Source organism: Chenopodium album, chromosome 10, assembly GCF_948465745.1.
Source record: "Chenopodium album chromosome 10, dcCheAlbu1.1, whole genome shotgun sequence".
NCBI classification, from domain to species: Eukaryota; Viridiplantae; Streptophyta; class Magnoliopsida; order Caryophyllales; family Amaranthaceae; genus Chenopodium; species Chenopodium album.
The window spans coordinates 35,418,460-35,425,182 of record NC_137843.1 but is presented as its reverse complement, the minus strand read 5'-3'; the positions used below and the strand labels follow the sequence as shown (position 1 = coordinate 35,425,182).

General features: G+C 39.1%; 1 non-coding gene across 1 annotated transcript; it reads right to left on the bottom strand.

The window, feature by feature from the left end:
* Nucleotides 1–5,426: 5,426 nt before the first annotated feature.
* Nucleotides 5,427–5,531, bottom strand: LOC145565796 (small nucleolar RNA R71). Its single transcript, XR_014095173.1, has one exon. It is a non-coding gene; the product is annotated as a small nucleolar RNA R71 (small nucleolar RNA).
* Nucleotides 5,532–6,723: the final 1,192 nt, after the last annotated feature.

Genomic DNA, 6,723 nt, shown 5'->3' with positions numbered 1-6,723 from the left:
TGACCACCACTAGGATACGAGTGGCACATCTTCAAGACATTTGGCACCTCTTCGTTTGGGACACAACGCATTAACAAGCCATCAACTCCTTACTTATACAAGATTGTATCATCTCACAGATAGTGTCTAGCCTTTCTCTTAAGTTTCTTTCGTTGATTCTTAGAGAATGAAGGTGGAAACTCCCCATGTGAAAGGAAATTGACCAAATCGGCAAACCAATGGAGCTCCTTCACATCAATGGCATATAAGAAGTAATCAAGCATTTTATCTTCAACAGGAGAACCATCATCTTGGACTTGGAAGTCCTCTAGGCGAGAAAGATGATCCGCCACAACATTTTCTGCTCCTTTCTTGTCTCTAACCTCTGTATCAAAGGTTTGAAGTTCAAGCACCCAACGGAGCAATCTAGGCTTTGATTCCATTTTGGCAAAGAGATATTTGAGAGCCGCATGATCCGTAAAGACAATGGTCTTAGAACCCAACAAGTAACAACGAAACTTTTCAAAAGCATACACAATTGTAAAAAATTCCTTTTCCGTTGTTATGTAATTCCTTTGAGCTCCATTAAGGGTTTTTGACATGTAGTAGATGACATAGAGCTTCTTATCCACCCTTAGACCTAACACACCTCCAATGGCCGTGTCTCTAGCATCGCACATCAACTCAAAATGTAAATCCCATCTCGGGGTTTGGACAATAGGAGTGGAAGTCAAAGCTTTCTTCAACTTGTTAAAAACTTCCAAGCATCTATCATCAAATACAAACTCAACATCCTTTTGAAGAAGATCGGTAAGAGGCTTAGCAATTAGAGAGAAGTCCTTGATAAATCTCCTATAGAAACCGGCATGTCCCAAGAAAGATTTCACACCTTTCACGTTAAATGGAGGTGGTAGCTTTTCAATACCTCCAATCTTCGCTTGGTCCAAAGGTAGATCTTTTGACCAAGGACAATGCCTTCCTTAACCATAAAGTGACATTTCTCCCAATTCAAAACTAGATTCACTTTCTCACATCGAGCTAAACACTTTTCAAGATTCTCAAGACAAGTTTTAAATGAAACACCACCCACTGAAAAATCATCCATGAACACTTCCATTTCCTCTTCCAACATATCTCCAAATATGCTCATCGTACACCATTAGAATGTAGCGAGGGCGTTGCAAAGCCCAAATGACATTCTCTTATAAGTAAAGGTTTCATATGGGCAAGTAAAGGTATTTTTCTCTTGGTCGTCCGGGTGAATATGAGTTTAGAAGAAATTGAAATAGTCATCAAGGAAACAATAATACTTATGCCTTTTTAGTCTTTCAAGCATTTGTTCAATGAAGGGAAGGGGGAAATGATCCTTTTTGGTGGATGTGTTTAGACGTCGATAGTCTATGTACATTCGCCATCCCGTGACCGTTCTTGTAGTAATGAGCTCACCTCTCTCATTCCCTACAACGGTCATTCCTCCTTTCTTCGGGACAACGTGGACAAGGGAAATCCACCTTGAGCTAGAGATGGGGAATATGATTCCCGCATCCAATAGATTAGTGATTTCCTTGTTGACTACTTCCCCCATTTGAGGGTGAAGCTTTCGTTGTCTCTCAATGCTAGGTGAGGCGCCATCCTCAAGAGTGATATGGTGCATACATAAAGCGGGGCTTATACCCTTGAGGTCATCAATGGTATAGCTTAAAGCACCTTGGTGCTTTTTTAACACACCACACAACTCTTGAGCTTGGCTCTCACTCATGAAGGAACTAACAATCACGGGAAAAGTTGAGTTAGGACCTAAGAATTCATACCTAAGGTGTGATGGAAGAGGTTTAAGTTCAACTATAGGAACACCTTTACCTTCCTTTGTTGTAGCAACTTGTAATGCTTCTTAGGTAATGATTTTAATGCACATTTTCTCATCCATGTCTTCCATGCTTCCATTTAGCAAATCCTCATACAATACCATTTCCTTATCATGAACACCTATCTTTTCCTTATTCAACAAGACATTCTCAAGAGCATCATTGGAGGTGAGCAATTGCTCATGCATAGAAGACGCAACATGATCAAGAGAGTCAATCATCATACAATTTTCCAAGGAAGAACATGGATACTTTATGCTTTCATTCAAGTCAAATTCAATTACCTCATCTCCTACTTTAAGTGAAATTTTAGCACTCTTAACATCAATCATGGCACCCGAGGTAGCAAGAAAAGGTCTACCAAGTATGATAGAAATGCTAGCATCCTCATTCATTTCATGAACCACAAAATCCACCGGAATCACAAATTTTCCTACCATCAAAGGAACATCTTCTACCTTACCCTTTAAAAACTTGATTGATCTATCAGCTAATTGCAAGGTAATGTTGGTAGGCAAAAGTTCTCCTAGTTTAAGTCTTTGAGAGACCGAATATGGCATAAGGCTAACACTAACTACTAAGTCACATTATGCATTATCAATTTACATCTTATAGATAGCACAAGGGATTGAAAAATTTCTGGGGTCTTTTAAATTAGGTGGCATCTTTTTTTTTTTTTTTTTTTTTGGTAAATAGAAGAAATTTAACTTAGGTGGCATCTTACTCATTATGATTTCACTATAATTCTCGGTCAAGTTGACCGTCTCCACAACATCACGAGCTCTCAGTCCACTCAAAATGTCTTTAAGGAATTTTACATAATTTGGCATTTGGGTTATGACATCAGTAAATGGTAGAGAAAGATGAAGTTGTTTGAGCATCTCAATAAATCTTCCAAATTGTTCATCCAACTTATGTCTCATGAATCTTTGTGGATAGGGAAGCTTGGGTTTCATAACTTCTTTCTCTTCTTTCACCTCCCTAGGAATCTCTACCACTACCTCACTCAAAGATGCACCATCTCTCTCATCCTTAACCAAAACCTCCTTAGTAACTTCCTTAGCCTTACTCTTGCTAGGCAAACTCTCATCAAGTACTTTACCACTCCTTGTAACAATGGCATTAGCAGGTCTCTTAGGGTCTAAGCCTTGAGAGGGTAAAGAAGAAGGCTTGGTTGGTCTTTCAAAGCATTGGCAAGTTGAGAAATTCGGTTTTCAAGCATCTTATTATAAGTCATCATCTCATTAAATTTCTTATCACTTTCCGCCATGTAAGTGTTCAACAACTTGGTTTGGTTCTCAATGATTTCCTCCAAGTTAGTCCTAGAAGAAGAGGGTTGTGCATAGGAGTTATCACCGGGTGGATGATGAGTGGCATTTATGCCACTCTTTTATCCTTTTTTCACTAAGAATTCTCCCTCATTTGCGCTTGTTTGAGCCTTTTCAAAGCACTTTATCCTCGTTTTTGTGATGTTTTGTCTTTCCTAATGTTTCCTCCCTTTTTTCTTCTTTCTTTATCTCTTTCCTCCGTTTCAATGCTTATGTTGTGTATGAGTATTTGAGCAGGTTAAATGAAAGGCGTACATTACCTTTCCCGAGACTTTGCTTATGCTTTGGGATGCTTTAGAATGGCTTGGAAGAGATGAAGAGTCAAGAATGAAGAAACTTTGAAGCTTCGGATCAGACTGCTGGAGCGGTCGCTCTCATCCGTAGGAGCGCCCGCTCCCCTGGGTCGTTGATTATGTTTTGACCCTGTAGAGCGCCTGCTCCCCCCGATGGAGCGGCCGCTCCACTTGGTATTCCGTACTCTTTTATTTCTTTTTCTAGACTTAATTTAAGGGAATGAGGGGGGTATAAATACCCTTATGGATGTAATGAGAGGATTATTTCAGATTTTAACCCTAATCTAGAGAGTGAAAGTAGCTTATTATTCAAGTTTTCTTCATTTTATTAAAGATTTTATTCAAGGTTATTTCAATGCAAAAGTTTCAAGCTTTCATCTTTAATCAAGTCCGTCTTTAGTATCCTCTTATCCTTTCTTTTAGTTTGATTTATTTTCTTTGTTATTGCTTATTTTATCTATCTCTTAAGTTGAACTTGTTGGTATTGTTTTTATTAGTTTTTCAATCACGTTTAGTTTTGTGTTTATTGAATCCTTATTTGGTTTTGCTATAATGGTTAGTTTCCCTTTGTTAGGCTAAGTTTTTTTATCTAGGGGAAGGGGGTGGAAAACATGTGTTAATGTTGATGATTGATGATGACTTTATTGAAATCATGCCATAAATTGATGAAAGATATGATTTTTAATAGCTTGAGATTATTAGTAGCACATTATTTGATGTTCCCTAATCTAAATGCATGAGAATGATTTGGATTAGACTAAGATCACCTTTACTTTGATGATTGCATGAAAATGAATTATCTAAGTAGATTTTTATGTATTGTGAACTCTTAATCTCTTGCTATAATTAGTGACTAATTGGATGTATGAGAATGATTCGATTAGAACAAGACTTATCTCATTGATTTGCTTAAGCAATTGCATGAAAGTGAGTTGTTTGAGTAGAACTTAGCATTCTATGGCATGCTATTCATGATAATCATCATTGTTCATCTATGTTCGATCATGTTTGACACCCCCATACCCCTAGCTTTTGTTTATCTTTGGTTAATACTTTTTGTCTTCCTTTCTTAATTGCTTTAGTTTACTTAATCAAGAAAACTAAGAAAAATATTCTCTCATTTACTCTTACATTAGTGGATTTGGTGTATAAACTCGTGTGCTTCCTTTGGGTCCGATCCTTTGCTTACCCCTATATTTGTATTAGGGTAGTAAAGTGTTTATAAATTCATAATTTGATTAGGGTAGTAGTCCCAACGACCTACTAACCCGCGACCAAATTTTGGCGCCGTTGCTGGGAAGCGGCTTGTTTTGCATGTATTTTTGCTATTGTTAGAGTCATTTTATTTGCCTTTCTTTCTTTGTTTTGTTCTCTTTATCCTTCTTGTCATTGCTAATTGTTCTCTTAGCTTTGGTGGATGCTTAGGACATCTCAAGGTCCTCCCACACATAACATTGACCACAAGAGCGACCGAACATTGAGACAAGTCTGTAGGCTTTATCGAGAAGAGGGAAGAGGTCTTGGTTCTATTGTTGATAGTGGGAGTGACTCCTGTACATCAAGTGCTTAAAGTGAGACAATGGCGGAAGATGAGGATGAAGTTTTTTTTTGTGAGTTTGGAAATCCGGAGGATTATGAGCTCACGGGAGGGATCTTGCTTCTCGTCATGGAAACCAACTTTACCATTCATCCCCAATACATAAGGATGGCATAAGGGGAGCAATTTTCGGGTTCTCCAAGTGAAGATCCCATTGAGCACCTTGATAGATTTCTCGAGCTATGTGCCATGATTCAAACTAATCGAGTTTCTCAAGAGTACATCCGAATGCATCTATTTCGCCAATCTCTTTCGGGTAGGGCTAAGAAGTGGCTCAAGCAAGTGAGGCCAAATTCTCTAACAACATGGAGAGAGATAGTCATGACGTTTTTGAAGAGATTCATTTCCGAGGAAAAGACCGCAGAGATGAGAAAGAAGATTGCATCATTTGAACAAGAAACGGATGAGAGTCTTAGTGAAGCTTGGGAAAGATTCAAGTAGTTGGTACAAGCCTGTCCTCACCATGAATAGAATCAAAGCTTGCTCATGCGATTCTTCTATGATGGATTAGAACCCATGTCTAGAGCTAACTTGGATGCGGGGGCGGGTGGACAATTGATCAAGATCCCCCAAAACCAAGTTGAGGCAACGATCGAAGAAGTGGCAAAGAACTACTCTTGGGGTGGTAAAAGGAGGAGTGCACCGAAGAAAAATGGGATGTATGAATTAGAGAAGGTTCATCAATTGCAACATCAAATAGAGGTTTTGACCAAGGGGCTTGCAAAGTTGAACACAAGTGTTAATAGTGGGGCAAGCTCCTCTCAATTCAATTCCTTCTCATGTCAAAATTGTGGTGGTACAAACCACGATGCATCTTATTGTGGAGGCTTAAGCCCCGAACATGTTGCGGCTTACAACTCAAGGCAAGATGGATTTAGGGGAAGTGGTGGAGGATTAGCTTGGAGACAACCACCACCCGAATTTGCACCTCAACCTCAACAATGGGGGCAACAAGCCCAACCATCATACAATTCCAACCCGCAATATCAAAACCCATCTCCACCTTAAAACCAAAACCCAAAGGGTAACTACCCAAGAAACAACCAATACAACAACCAAAACCAATACAATAATAAAAATCAAGGGTCTCAAAGGAGTCAAGATCAAGCATCTCAATCCGATTCCACACAAACCCAAATTCTCCAACAACTCCAAGCCACTCATCAACAAATGCAAGAAGTCAAATCACATAACAATATGGTTGATTCACAATTAGCTCAATTGGCCGAGACAATACCTTTCAACTCAACTTCTACCTTACCCGGGCAACCACAACCAAGCCCCTCTCACAACTTGAAACCCGATTCTTGGAAGGCAATTACATTTAGATCGGGCACATCCTAGAAGAGCCTAAAGAGGGAGAATATCAAGAAAGTGTGAGGGTGGAGAAGAGAGTTGAAGAAGACAAAGGCGTTGGGAAAGAAGAGAATATAGAGAAGAAGAAGCACAATGATGAGAAAACAACCTCAATTCCTAATGAGACTGGGAATCTAGATGAGCCGGTTCCTTTTCCCGAGAGGCTTGCGCAGAGAAAGTTGAATGATAAATTCGCAAAATTTTTATGGTCGAATTTGACCTAAAAAACTTGAACACCCACACGAATATGCACGAATTTGCTCAAAATTGTTCGAAATTTGCTCGAAATTTGACTTGGGGTTTTG